This window comes from Spinacia oleracea, chromosome 6 (genome assembly GCF_020520425.1).
Source record: "Spinacia oleracea cultivar Varoflay chromosome 6, BTI_SOV_V1, whole genome shotgun sequence".
Taxonomy (NCBI): Eukaryota; Viridiplantae; Streptophyta; class Magnoliopsida; order Caryophyllales; family Amaranthaceae; genus Spinacia; species Spinacia oleracea.
In genome coordinates, this window is record NC_079492.1 from 88,926,529 (window position 1) to 88,942,230 (window position 15,702).

General features: G+C 37.7%; 1 long non-coding RNA gene across 1 annotated transcript; it reads left to right on the forward strand.

Moving 5' to 3' along the window:
- Positions 1-9,207: 9,207 nt before the first annotated feature.
- Positions 9,208-15,248, forward strand: LOC130464042 (uncharacterized). The gene is made up of 3 exons (XR_008924334.1): positions 9,208-11,243; positions 12,383-12,443; positions 14,152-15,248. It is a non-coding gene; the product is annotated as an uncharacterized lncRNA (long non-coding RNA).
- Positions 15,249-15,702: the final 454 nt, after the last annotated feature.

Here is a 15,702-nt window from a genome sequence, read left to right on the forward strand (position 1 = left end):
TTTTCTTTCTCTTTTCTCTTTTCTCTTTCTTTTTCCTTTTCGATCTTTGTCAAGGCAAGTTTGTCTAGCTTTTTAGGATTTATTCTTGATTCGGGCAAATAAAATTGGAACTTGTAGACTAGAATGCTTTTATTCCTAATTGGTAGATGTTTGCACGGTTTTCAATCTTTTGGGTCGAATCTAGGATTTAGGTGTTAAGAAAGTAGGTTGAACTTTGGGTAGCATGCGTCTTGAACCCTTGGCTTGTGGTAAGATGGTGTCGATCTCTCTAGTGATTTGAAACCGGAGAGAGTGGTATTTTCTCCCATGTGAGGTTCATGTTCAAAATAGCCCAAACACATATACATATATTGAGTGGCATGGATCCTTAGCATTGACTTTCCTATCTCCCGAATTTGACTATTTCCTTCCCGAGACCGCGACCGAACTACTTTAGGGGACGATAGAGGCATTTCTTTCGGTGACTATTTTTCTTTTTAGTTTAGGTCTTTATTTTCTATTTTTCTCATATGTTTTTGTTTGCATTTGCCCCTTTGCTAGCCATTTGAGCCTTGACCCTTCATTTCTTATGAGCACATTACAAGCCTAATAGCCTTTGTTTTGTTTTCACCCTTAGAAGTGATAGTGAAGCTTAGAGTTATGATGCTTGTTGGTTTTTGATTGATTATGCAATGTCGAGGAATGATTGTTATTGGTGTGAATGGAAAAGTTTAGGAATTATGTTGCATATAGTAGATGAATAAGCAAAAGCAAAGCAAAAAGAGAAAGTAAAGTTGTGAAAAAGCCAAAAATAGAGAAAAACAAGGCAAGAGAAAAAGTTTCATTTGAAACGCAAAAAAAGAGAAAACCAAAGCAAGAAAAAGAACAAAAAGAGTTTTAGTTTAGTGTAGTTGTTGAATAAGCTTGGGGGTACCCCAAATAAGTGGTATGGGTTTGTTTTTAGTTCGATATGCTTGAGTTGAGTTCTATCATTGCGCTTCACTTTAGGTATGAGCACCAAATTGCCAAATTTGTTCCACACTGATATTCTAGTAGGAACACTTGACAAGAGGGGGGGGTGAATTGTTTTCGTGAACTTAGGTTGTTCCTTTGCGGAATTTAGAAATTAAAGGAACAGCTATCAAATTAATACGAAGATTGTGAAAACTGAGGAAACTTCTTGATCCTTATCAAGAAGCAAAAACCTCAAACTCTTTTATATATTGTAATCGCTCGAATACAACACACTCAATAACTCGAGTTCCACTTGAACACGAGTTCCCCACTGCAATCCCCTTTGATTACAGTGCCTTGTTCCTTTCACACTCTTTTACTGACTTGACTCTAAGTCACTTTAGGATCACTCAACCCTTGTACCCCAAATTACAACTCGATGTATTTGAAACTTCTAGTAATCAATAAAGCTTATGAATAATACAGAAACTCTAGGAACACGCTCTTTTGTAAACTGACTTTTGATAAAACTCTTAAGCTCTTTAGAAATATTGTGCGTTGTCAGTTGTGATTTGAGAAATGAAAAACCTTTTCCTTTTATAGAAGAACTTTCTTGGTCAGTTTCCCATGTTCCCCTCAACGGCCACTAACAGTTACTAGGAGCAGTAACGTGCACGCTGATTGAGAGAAACAGGGAGACTTCTTCAAACCACTTTTAACACGTTCAATTTTAGAGGAAATAGTGGGAGTAGTTTTAGGAACAAGTAGAAACCTTTTCTTGGAAAACAAGGAATTCTAAATCAGAATCCAATGTTGATTTTCTCAAAATCGTTTTATTTATTTTCCAAAAGTTTTTCCTTTATAAAACTTTATTTTATTTACAAAAACTATTTTCTCAAACATATTAAAACACACGTGTTCCTTTTGTTCCATATTATGTATAAACGTTATTAAAATACTTACATAAAATCTAAACATAAACTCATATGTTGTAGCTTCTATGTTGGCACCTTTTGAAGCATCACTTGAATGCTTCATGCATTGTTCCTTCTCCGGAACTTTGATGATCTTCATATTATATGAGGAGCACCCTTAATAACTTGCCTAGGATCAGTCGTTGAGGATCAGCCTGCTTTAGGAGCAACCGTCTTTGGGAACAGCCGTCTTGGGAACAGCCATCTTAGGAACAGCCGTTGTGGGAACAGCCGTTGTGGGAACAGCCGTTGTGGGAACAGCCGTCGTGGGAACAGCCGTCGTGGGAACAGCCGTCGTGGGAACAGCCGTCGTGGGAACAGCCGTTGTGGGAACAGCCGTCGTGGGAACAGCCGTCGTGGGAACAGCCGTTGTGGGAACAGCCGTCGTGGGAACAGCCGTCTTAGGAACAGCTGTTCCCGCTGTCTTGGGAACAGCTGTCTTGGGAACAACCTTCATATGCAGACTTGATCGATTCTTTAGGAATTCCATGCATTGCTTAGTGTTTGTTCCACATGCTTAGTTTGTCCTACTCAGGCACTCCCTAACTTAGCATTCCAAAAACACACTTAAACAACGATTAGGAAGTTTGCGTTGTCATCATCAAAACTCAGAATCAACAATATTCCCCCTTTTTGGTGATGACAACATAAGCAAACTTTTACCAAAAAAATCGAACTTATTTGCAATCCTAAACAAGTTTTTTAAAACTCAAAAATGGAAATGAAAAAATTTACGAAAGAAAAAAAATAAAAGAAAAACAAATTGAAACCTTAAGACAAAAACTTACAGCAGCGAGAAGTGAGGTAATGAGGGACATGGAGATAGGTAAGATCAAGTTAAAACAAAGTTTGCATTCTTTTCCCCCTGTTGGCATTAACAAAAAGAGAAAATACAAGGCAATAATATAATATTCATAGCGCCCCACGATCAACGTTTGGCAAACTAAGTTAGCCTCAAAGTCAAGTCTCAACATGCATAATTAATTGTAAGCATAGTATATAATAAAAGAAATCAACCAATTTTTAGAGATGCAGGTTTTAGGTTCCACAGGTTTTGAAGATAAAAATAACGATGATGTCACCCAAATTGAGGGTTACATAAAAAATAAAAGAGAAAAAGAAATCGTTCCAAACAAATAAAAAACCAATGTAACAATCAAATAGCGGATCAGGTTTAGGGGTAAAGGATTTATTTTTCAAGCTTTTGTAGAATAGTGGACGAGCTCGTAGTCACTTGAGCATTGAGTTGATGCAGACCGGATCCCATCTCCTTAATCACTGAAACTAAGGCACCCACCTGTGACTGCAATTCACTGATCCTGGCATCTGTACCTTCCTGGACAGCTAACATTCTAGCCACCCTTTCCTGAAGTTCACTGACCTGCTCCTTGAGTTCCGAAATCGAGGGATCCTTCTGTGATCCCAAAGAATTTGAGGAGCTAACAAATGAGCTTGTTCCCCCTCATCATCCTCATCATCACCAGAAATTTCAACATAAGCAGGAGGACGAATTAAAGTTGGTCCTTTGGTAGCAATTCTTGTACTCTTTCTCACACTCGGAGGTGGTTTTGAAGCACCCTTGACTACCTTCTTCTCTTTTACCTGCCTCACCACCTTTCTCATCTTTTTAACTACCCCTGACTCTTCTTCTTCCTCATCACTATCCGACATTATCCAGTTTAATTTACCGTCCGCAACCTCCAATTTTAAGTAAAATAACAAATCATGCTGTAAAATTTGTTCTGACTTTACTTTTACTTCAACATATTCACTGAGATCAACAGAAAAGCTTTTAAACACCTCAGTCATTAAAGATCCATAACCCAGCTTACAGTTAGTTTCAATACAGTGGGTCATGTGTTTAATCATTAGGGCAGGGAAGTTGATTGGAATTTTGTGGGCTAGACAATACATTAGGGAGGCATCATACAAACTGGCTAAGGTTCTTTTGTGTAGTCTAGGAACAATGCCTCTCCTAACAATATTAAACAGGAGTTTTTGGGTTGGGGAAAGGAACAAGTCTTGATGAGTAATGGAACTTATCGTATAATCACCTCCAATCAATTCAACAAAGTAATCACCCCAATTTGAATTGTATCCGATTTTCCTTTCACATACTGGTCATATCCTTCATTAGGAGCAAGAAATAATTTTGCAAGGTATTCAGCATTAAAAGATATGGTTGTTCCATTCACAACACTTTTGCAAACTCCGTCCTCAAACCCAAAATTATTTCTAAATTCACACATCGCCATAGGAAAAATAGGATTTTTTGCAACAACACAGAATAAATTTATCCAATCTTGGTGCTCTAATAAATCAATTAAATCAGTAAACTGTGAGTCACACCATACCTTGTTAATCGCAAATCCCTCAACCAAATCTGCTTCCTTTACTGAGATTATTTTCCCCCTAAGATTTCGGCGGTGGGTAGGTTTAGTATTTTGGATCTGGCTTTCGGTTTGTATTTCCCCCGCACCGGCGACCCTTTTCCGGTCGACTCGGCTCCGAACCCAGAAGAGGCGACGCGGGTCGCGGGTTTTGAAATCCGTGGCCTTTTTGGGCGTGGGGCAGCCACCGAGAACGGGTTCGAGAGGGTAGAGTTAGGGTTTTCCTAGGTCGACGCCGGCGAGGAGTGTGGCTGGTTTATCGCCGGAGATAGCCGACTCCTCGTCGGTATAGGGGTGGTTAGGGTTCCGAAAGGGTTGTTTTTTTGGTGGTGAGTGGGTTTTCTCAGGTGTTTGGAGAGGTGAGGTTTCCATGGGAATTGGAGATGTGGAGTTTCTTTTTCTTTTGGTAGACAAATTTGTGTTGTTACTGGTTCTCACCATTGTTGGTGAAAAGGTATGGATAGGTGGAGAATAAATTATTAGTGAAGTACAAGGAGGTGGGGAAAAACGTGTATTTGTTGGTGTGAGGTTTGAGTAGTTGAGATCCATTGGGATTGTTTCCATGAGTTTCTTAGTTGTTGGGAACAAGAAGAATTTGAGGATTAAAGAATAATTTGGAGAGATTTGTATGTACGAGGATTAGTATATAATATTTAAATGGAAAAAAAAAAATTAAAAATCGAGAGAGAGAAAATAAAGAAAAAAAAATTTCGGATGAATAAAAAATAAAAAAATAAAAAGATAGAAACTGATAACTGACTGTAAAGGAATCGTGGAGAGAATTCAGGAAAATTATAACGATTAACCTAACTGTGGAACAACATATTTTTGCATCTCGTATTATTGGTTTATTTAATTTATCAAGTATTATGCACTTTCATTATGTAGGTTGATACTTAACAATGGTAAACTTCAGCTATGCTTTCGCACGTAAAATTATGAATATATATTAAAGTAATGTATTTCATATTAAAGTTATACCTTGAGAGGATCTTCCTGCTTACTTAATCTCAGCTTGATCGTTCCCAGTTCCAGTCTCATTTTCTCGTGCTTCTCTCTGCTTGTTTACTTTGTAAGATCCTTGCACATACTTTCATTAGTTGCACCAAATAGTTTATTATCAACGTAAATTTGTACAACTAGTGAATCAGTTCCTTTTGATTTTAAAAATAAAAAATTTCGTTTGAAATTATTTTTCAGAAGGAATTCAGATAATATTTCGTACCACGATCTAGTAGCTTGCTTTAACTCATAATGAGCTTTGTCAAGCTTATAGATGTGGTCTGGAAATTCAGGATATTTAGAATCAGGAGGTTGTTCCACATAGACGTCATCTTCTAAATGTTCGTTTAGGGAAGCATTTTTGATGTCCATTTGGTACAACTTAATTTCCGTAAAGGCTGCAAAAACAATTAAGGTTCTTATAGTTTTTAATCTATCAACAGGAGCAAATGTTTCTTTGAAATTAGTGCTCACCTGTTGATTATGGCGTTTAACGACTAACCTTGCTATTGTTCCATGTTCATCAAGCTTGTTCCTGAGCATCCATTTGAGTCCCTCTTGTTCCTCTTGAACGGAGACTCCAGTCTTTTCTGCTTGTTCCTCTCGGATAGGAACCTCCTGATTTGCTTGTTCCTCTTGAACATGAAATCCCATATTATTTTCTACTTGTTCCTCTTGCACTTGAAATTCCAGATTATTTTCTACTTGTTCCTCTTGCATAAGAACACCTTGATTTTCTGCTTGTTCCTCTTGCATAGGAACACCTTGTTTTTCTGCTTGTTCCTCTTGCATGGGAACACCTTGATTTTTTGCTTGTTCCTCTTGCATGGGAACACCCTGATTTTCTGCTTGTTCCTCTTGCATAGGAACTCCTTGATCTTTCTTATGTAGTTCCGCTGGAGAATCTTCCTCATCATTATCTGTAAGGCGAATCAAGCCAATATCGAAATTCTTCCTCTCCTGAACTTCATTAGCATTATTAGTTTCATCAAGAATAGTATGTACATTTTTAACTCTTCTAAAAGAGTCTTTAAGAGAGTTGTTCCTGACAGGCAATTCCAAGAATCTACCTTGTACCTCATATCTAACATTATTTAGGTAGGTCATGTGATCTTTATTGGGCTCCAATGCCTTATTACTTTGTTCCTTTACTACACTAAGCTTTTCAAGAAATACTAGAGTTTCAATTGGTGATTCAATTAAAGATTGAGAGGCTGTGAAACTTACCTCGTTTGATGGATCTTGCATTGTTCCATCAATCTTTGCCATGAGGCACAGGTTGGCAGTTTCTTTTTCTGGTTGGTCATCATCGTCCTCCGAGTCTGTAACATCTCCCCATGCTGCAATCATTGCCTTTTTGGGTTTGGAAAAGGTGGATTTGTTGCATCTTTCTTTGAGCCGATCCTCTCCTTTTCCTTTTTCATATTCCCACTGAGGGCACTCCCGGATTTGATGGTCTGGATCACCGCATTTGAAGCATCCTTGGCCGGATTTGGAACCAATTGTTCTTCTTCCGGAGTTCCTTCCTTTTTTATTTCCCGGTCTGAGGTTTCTGTATAATCTTTTCATCCTTCTGACCAAAGTGGCAGCCTCTTCTTCATCCGGTTCTGAATCCTCCAGTTCCTCAGCCTTGAGAGCAAGACCTTGGTTCTTGGGATTCTCAGGAACAGCTGATCCTAGATGTAGTTCATGTGTCATTAAGGATCCTGCCAGCTGCTCAATGTTGAATTTGGTGAAATCCTTGGTTTCAAACAATGCAGTGACCTTGGTTCTCCATCGATCATCTTGAGGCATGCTCCTTAGAATTTTCCTAACCTGTTCATCAGAGGGAATAATTCTTCCAAGGGAAACAAGTTCATTAGTAATGTTAGTGAATCGAGTAAACATCTCCTGAATTGTTTCTTGTGGATGCATTTCAAAACGTTCATATTTAGACATCAGTAAATCAATTTTAGAACGTTTGACCTCATTTGTTCCTTCATGTGTTACTTGAAGGAGATCCCAGATTTGCTTTGCGCTCTTGCACCCCATAACTCTATTGTGTTCATGAGGTCCAAGGCCGCAATGCAAAATCTTAACAGCCATAGCGTTGATTTCATATTTTTCAAAATCTTCTTTCACAAATTCATAAATAGGTTTAGGAACTACCTCATTTTCAGCATTGGTTTTTGTTACCTCGAAGTTACCGACTTCTATGACTCGCCAAACTTGATAGTTCTCTGCCTTGATAAAGATCTCCATTCTGTTCTTCCAATATGTATAGAATTTTCCATTGAACATTGGAGGTCTTTGAGTTGAATAACCTTCTTCGAGTTTCTCGTGAGTGTTCATACTTTCCAGGAACTTTTTCTCAACAGGGTTTCCTGTATTTTTGTGAGATCCCGCTCTGATACCAACTGATATTCTAGTAGGAACACTTGACAAGAGGGGGGGTGAATTGTTTTCGTGAACTTAGGTTGTTCCTTTGCGGAATTTAGAAATTAAAGGAACAGCTATCAAATTAATACGAAGATTGTGAAAACTGAGGAAACTTCTTGATCCTTATCAAGAAGCAAAAACCTCAAACTCTTTTATATATTGTAATCGCTCGAATACAACACACTCAATAACTCGAGTTCCACTTGAACACGAGTTCCCCACTGCAATCCCCTTTGATTACAGTGCCTTGTTCCTTTCACACTCTTTTACTGACTTGACTCTAAGTCACTTTAGGATCACTCAACCCTTGTACCCCAAATTACAACTCGATGTATTTGAAACTTCTAGTAATCAATAAAGCTTATGAATAATACAGAAACTCTAGGAACACGCTCTTTTGTAAACTGACTTTTGATAAAACTCTTAAGCTCTTTAGAAATATTGTGCGTTGTCAGTTGTGATTTGAGAAATGAAAAACCTTTTCCTTTTATAGAAGAACTTTCTTGGTCAGTTTCCCATGTTCCCCTCAACGGCCACTAACAGTTACTAGGAGCAGTAACGTGCACGCTGATTGAGAGAAACAGGGAGACTTCTTCAAACCACTTTTAACACGTTCAATTTTAGAGGAAATAGTGGGAGTAGTTTTAGGAACAAGTAGAAACCTTTTCTTGGAAAACAAGGAATTCTAAATCAGAATCCAATGTTGATTTTCTCAAAATCGTTTTATTTATTTTCCAAAAGTTTTTCCTTTATAAAACTTTATTTTATTTACAAAAACTATTTTCTCAAACATATTAAAACACACGTGTTCCTTTTGTTCCATATTATGTATAAACGTTATTAAAATACTTACATAAAATCTAAACATAAACTCATATGTTGTAGCTTCTATGTTGGCACCTTTTGAAGCATCACTTGAATGCTTCATGCATTGTTCCTTCTCCGGAACTTTGATGATCTTCATATTATATGAGGAGCACCCTTAATAACTTGCCTAGGATCAGTCGTTGAGGATCAGCCTGCTTTAGGAGCAACCGTCTTTGGGAACAGCCGTCTTGGGAACAGCCATCTTAGGAACAGCCGTTGTGGGAACAGCCGTTGTGGGAACAGCCGTTGTGGGAACAGCCGTCGTGGGAACAGCCGTCGTGGGAACAGCCGTCGTGGGAACAGCCGTCGTGGGAACAGCCGTTGTGGGAACAGCCGTCGTGGGAACAGCCGTCGTGGGAACAGCCGTTGTGGGAACAGCCGTCGTGGGAACAGCCGTCTTAGGAACAGCTGTTCCCGCTGTCTTGGGAACAGCTGTCTTGGGAACAACCTTCATATGCAGACTTGATCGATTCTTTAGGAATTCCATGCATTGCTTAGTGTTTGTTCCACATGCTTAGTTTGTCCTACTCAGGCACTCCCTAACTTAGCATTCCAAAAACACACTTAAACAACGATTAGGAAGTTTGCGTTGTCATCATCAAAACTCAGAATCAACACACACCTTACCCCTAGCCTAACGTTTCATCCTAAAAAGTCCTCTTGACCCTTTTGAGTTGAGTCATTGTCGGTGGAGGGAGGATTTGGTCAAGTTTAGGGAATGGATTGTCATGCTAAGATGTCGGGTAGCCTAATCTTGTTTTCCGGCGCCTTCGCGGTGTCTCGAGACGCTATTCTCAAAGGTGGATAGGATCTAGAGATTTGACGTGGTATGCTCGGTTGTAGGGGAATTGATAATTGCTTACCCTTAGTTCACTTTGCTTGGCATTTGAATCCTTCACTCTATTTAGGACATTGCTTAGCGTGCTTGCGTTTATTTGATTAGTAATATTAGCATTCTCTCATACTTGTTCCATAATAAATGCCCTTGTCTTGAGTTTTGTAGTTTCATTTTTCATTTTTCTTTCTTTTCTTCTTTCTTTTCCTTGCTTTCCTTTCTTTTCTTTTCTTTTCTTTCTTTTTCTTGGTTTGTTTTCCATTTTAGTTCTTGCCTTGATTCAAATTTTTGGAAGAGTTATGGGTGTTTCTCTTTGGAAACCCTTGCAAGATCCCACTCGCCCTCATGAGCGATTGTGGGGTTCAAAGAGCTTGTTGCATGCGCTTAAATGCAACCGTGATTCCTACGAAAGTGAGTTAGTGTGCATTCTTGTAGTTCTTATTTTCGTAATTCTGATTTTTAATAAATAAGCTCATTCTCCACCCCGTTTCTCATTCTAGCTTTGCTTGAGGACAAGCAAAGGGTTAGCTTGGGGGAGTTTGATGAGCGGCATTTATGTCGCTCTTAGCTTAGGATTTTAGTTCATTGTATTAGCATTTTATTATTATTTTTGCTTAGTTTTATCGTTTTTAGTTCGTTTATTGCATTTTTGCATTTATCGTAACATTTTCTCGTCTTGCGTATATTTTAGTCGTTTTTGCTCTAAATATGCCTTTTGCGCGCATTCTCATTGCGTAAGAGTCATTTTGAGTATTAACGTGTTAATAATGTGTCATTATGCTTGTCGACGAGTTATATGCTTTACGATTTGTAAAAATGTTAAACGAATTAATATTTTTGATTTTCGATTACTAATAAAATGTGTTGCGATTTTCTAACATGCTATACGTAGTTTCTAATGTGCAGCGACGAGCTCCTTTGCACTGCCTTTAGGGCAGCCTTGTAGCTCAATCTTAACAGCAGCAACAAGCAGAATAGCAGCCACAGTAGCAGTGCACTCACATCAATAGCTCGAGCAGAATAGCAGCAGCAATAGCTTAGTATGGCACACGAACCAATCTGCCACTGCAGCAGCTTTGTGCTCACCTTGAGTGCCTTGATTCAAGCTCTGTAGCAGCTACACATTACATCACCAACCTGAGCAGAACATGTAGCAGATTAGCATGTACACACAGCCACAGCAGAAGCAAAGCAGTCGCAGCAACAACACAGCAGCTATGCACGCTTCTCTCCCCTTGGTTGTTGATTGTTTAATCCTTGTTGTTGCTCACCAAATTCCTCGAGCTTTTAAATGCCTTTACAGCAGAAACTAAGGAGGGTTATTAAGACAAGAACAACATCTACAACATCACAGAACATTGCAGAATATCACAGCAGAACAAACACGCAAAACAACAAACTGATCTGTGCGATCGAATGGGTCAGGCTGTGCGATCGAGCTGCTTCTGTGCGAGCAGCCCGTAGTTCTAGTGCGAGCACACGATTTGCAAAAAATGGATCAGGAACTCAGCCATTTCTTCGTGTGTTCGCACACACCCAGATGTGCGTTCGCACAGGTAGCACGCAGCAGGCACACAGTCAGCAGTATAAAAGGAAACACGCAGTCAGCGCACAAGAGTGTAGAAAAATAAGCAGCGAGCATTAGAGTAGCGTAGCAAGGCAGCAGCGAAGATTAGCGTAGCTTAGATTAGAGTATTGTTAGATTATATTTTAGGTTTCAATTTCACAAAAATCAAACACTAGATTTCAGTTTAGTTCATCAAATTCGTAGCTATTGTTCTTCAAATTCAGAATTTGTTCTTCAAGGTTTTTCCCCCAATTTTGGTATAATTCTTACTTTTCTAATTCTTCTTTTGATTTTGTTCTTTAATTCTTTAATTCCTTCATTAATTTCGTTATGCTTCAATTTCATGCTTGAATTCTAGAATTAGTTTCATGCTTTGAATGTTCTTCATTTTCCCCCAATTTTTGGATATTTGATTTTCTGAATTTTATTGTTTCAATTAGCTTCATTAATTCAATTAGTTTCATGATTAGGATTAATATTAGTTAAATGTTGATGTTAATCATGCTAATTGAGTAGTTTAGTCTAGAGGTTAGGGATGAAGTTTTGGCATTGAATTTGGGGAATTTTAGGGAAAACTCATGATTGATGTTGTGATTAAATGTGATTTAGTGATAGGATTTTCCATGATCAATTGAGTAGTAGTTGCAAATGCTAGTTGATTGAATTAGATTGGAATGTATGATTTAGGTTTGGCAAGACATTGTGAGCCTAATTTGTGCAAGTGAATGATAGTTCCTATTATATGCAAGCTAATCTAGTTTAGGATTATGCGAAAGCTTTCCATAGGCTAGGTTGCTTCGCGTGCTCTATCCGAGAGGTGGCGAGCACGTCATTTGTTTTCATTCCCCTAATTGCTATGTCATTGCACATTCATGAATGTCTTGAACTTGTTATTTCTTTGATTCGATTTCCATTGCCGATTCCCGAATCCTCTAGAGTTTCCTTTATTTGTTTGCTTTTCTAACTTTAATTAGTTTAGTTCAAAAACTCAAATTCCATTCGAACTAGCTTGTGAATGCATAGATTGATTAGTCAAACATATCCATTCCTATGGGACGATCCCTATACTTGCCGCTATAGTCAATATAGCCGGTTAGTTAGGTGTTTTATAAATTTTGTTTGGTGAGGTGTTATTCTATTCAATGACGGAAAAACACCCTATCAGGAATCAACTTAAATTTTCAGATTTATTATAAAGCTTTAAAGTGTTGATTTTAATGATTTTAAAGCCAAAAAGTCAATGTTTTTATTCTAGGACATGAGTTGACTAGTTGAGACTATCAATTTAACGAATAACGATTAATTTCTAAATCAAACAAAGGTTTTAGAATCTTAAATAGTTGCTGGAAATTTAGTAAACATGGATAATAATTAAGTTTCTCCTTTGTGTTTATAGGAGTTGATTTCTAGCTTTGAGTCGTGATTTGCACAGTGGCCCCCGTACTTAGGTATTCCAGGTACGTACATGACTAGGGTGACCACCTATCCCATGAGGAATTTTTGATGTGTATTGATTGTGAATTATGTGAACTTAAAGTGTTGAGAATTCATGTTTGATGTCTGAACAAGTATGTGGTGAATTATTATTGAATCTATGAATTCTATGTGGACAATCATGTTATGGACTTTTATAATCGTTGAATTATGTCAAGCATGTTGTTCGAATTGATATGCATGCATGAGTGTTTCGCATGCAAGTTATTATGATTATGCTATTGTACAGAATGTCTAGCATACTTTGAGCCTATGCATCGTTTATTCTACTTCCGTGTAAAATACATTTAAGAAGTTTGTGTGAATCGAACTAAGGACTATTCGTGCTAAGGACACACTCCGCTTGTTAACAGGCAATGTCGGGTTATCTCAAACAATGTTTTTGAGAAGGAACAATGGGAGTAAATTCACTTGAGTCCTATGTTTGATCACAAGTCCTAAAGGATTAAAATGAAGTGTCATTGTTTAATTGTTTAACGGTTTAATTGTTTGTATGTTATGGCTTGTGTTGAGTCTTGAATCACCTTGAACATAACTTATTAATTAACGTAATGTGTAAACCGAATGAGCTTCAAATTTCTTAGAACGTATTTACCTTGCGTATGAACAATGGGGGGAGTTACGTCGGAGAAACTCGTACTCCTTGAATGATACTAGACGTTGTTTCATTCTTTTGGTTATCGCTTATAAATGCCCAGGAATTCCGTCGGTATGGTCCGACTGTCGGTAGAAACACTACAAGAAAATTTAGATACAGAGGCAACACCTTGAGGAAATTCATTTTTTATGGCCTCTAAAGTGCCTTTTAGCATTAGTTAATTATGGTAGCCTCTAAAAGTTATTTTTAGGGTCGGTGAAATTTAGCCTGCCCCTAAAGGTACTTTTTAGCATTAATAAAATAATGGTTGCCCCTAAAAAGTTTCTTTAGCATCAAAAGAAATTAAGTTGCCCCTAAAAAGTACCTTTTAGCACTAATGGAATAATATTTGCCTCTAAAACTTTTTTTTAGCGTCAATGAAATTTACGTTGCCCCTAAAAGGTACTTTTTAGCATTAATGAAATAATGGTTGCCTCTAAAACATATGTTTAGCACCAGAAAATAATGGCCTCTACAACTATATTTGCTAAAAAATATGGTTCCTGGCTTTGGTGATTATTCCGCTGCGTTAATATGTTTTTAACTGTATTCCCCTACAGATCGTCCCAGGAGAATAGATATATTTGACTTTTCAAACTAATGATTAAATACATATTTTAATTCTAAATTTTTGGTTGTTCCTTAACAATGGTAAACTTCAGTTATGCTTTACGCACATGTATTTATAATGAAGCCCGACCTTAATTATTTGGTGCTTGGTGGGCTCCCAACACCCTCAGTTTCCCTCAGTGGTTTTTGTTATCATATTTTACCCGTTCGAAGCTAATTCTTATTAATCTGTGAGTTAAGAGTCGTGTCAAGTATCGAGTCTGTCTCCATGATTAATTGTTTAATTAAATGGCTTTTGCATGCGGATTATTATATTATTGAGTGAAGCATGTTAGACTAGGATTTTATTCTAGCTTGTTCGTACTCAGCTTTCGCTGACTTCGTGCTTCATGTCTTTCGGTCATGGCCTTCGCCTTAATGAACCTATTATGATTCATCATTGCACTTGCATTGTTGGGGAGTAGTTTTCAATAAGCAGGTTCGTAGAGATAACTGGCGGGAGAAGTTATCATGGGAATAGTGTTAAGAGACTGTTTCATCTTCCGTATTTATAAACTCTATTTTCATTTCTAGTCATGACTACTATTATTAATTAAACTATAGTTAATGAGTTTTAAACTATTTAATGCTTTGGTTTTGGGCCTTAATGGTTCCAGTTTATGAGATGATCATTAACTATTTATTATGTTTTGAAAGTTAGTTATTTCCGCTGCGTGATTCTGGTAAATAGCCTTAGCCGTTATCACGGTGGCGGTAATATCTTGGTAATTCTTTTATACTAGTCGGAAAAAGGGAATTATAAATATAAGGAATTATCAGGGTGTTACACAGTGTGCATGGGCCATTGCTGCTGCGCCTAGCACGCGGGCCAGCAGTGCTGCGCCTGCTGCCTTGGGCCAGCGCGCGTGGCTGCGTCCAAAGCAAGCTGGTCAGCTTGTTTGCTATGCAAGCAAAGCAGCCGAACAACCCTAGGGGTTTTAGGGTTTTGGTTTTTGGTATATTCCTAAAACTTTCCTAAAACGTTCTAGGGTTTTGGCTCCTAGGGTTTTCCTATTTCCTATAAATACATGGCCTATATATGGTCATGAATAAAACGAATCAATTGAGTCACAATTCAATACTATTTTCCTATCACTTAAAGTGAGATCCCGAAACCATAAACCTTATATTATATCCTTGTTGGTACGATTTAAGGCGGATCCGAACGTGTTGTGGACTTTCTACGGAGGGACGACGTTTGGCGTTCTAACTTGTTCTTGTTCGGTTCGGGAACAGCTAGGGAAGGCATGCATCACAAAGTGTGTTCACTAAATTACGCTAAATGATTATGTGCATTTAACTTGGATTCTGGCATGGTTTTTCCGCATGACATTGGATTGTTCATAATCTAACAGTGGTATCACGATCCTCTAATTAATTTCATAATCTTTTAAATTAATATGGATTAATATTATAAATTTGCAAAGAATTAAAGGGGTGAATTAATTTGGTATAATTAATTGAAAATTCATGCGATTAATAATTAATATGTTCGCAGGATTTTCGATAGTTTTGTCAATAATGCTCGGAATCTTATGTTTTTATAGTGAATTCCGCATGTAAACGACGTTTTAAAATGTTGACAAAAATCAAAGATTTTGTGCCGAACCCAGAATTCCCAAATTCGAAGCCTAACTATGACTTTTCGGAGGTTTGAGTTTTTCGGATGCATAATTATAATTTTAATGATATTAAAAATTAATGTTTCCTAATCTTATTTGTAAATCTTGAATCTATGATTGACCTACTGAAGGAAATAATGCCCTTGGGTCCAAGTATGCATTCTATGTTAAGTCTAATAAGTGCGGTTCAGTATTAATTAACAAGTTAATAATTCAGTGAGATCAAGTGAGCTGAATGCCTAGCTAGAGGCCGCTTCAGTTCAAGTGGAATTAATGATATTAATCCACAGCTTACTCTTGACTGAACCCGTAGGGTCACACAAATAGTACGTAAACGGATCAAGTATTTAATGG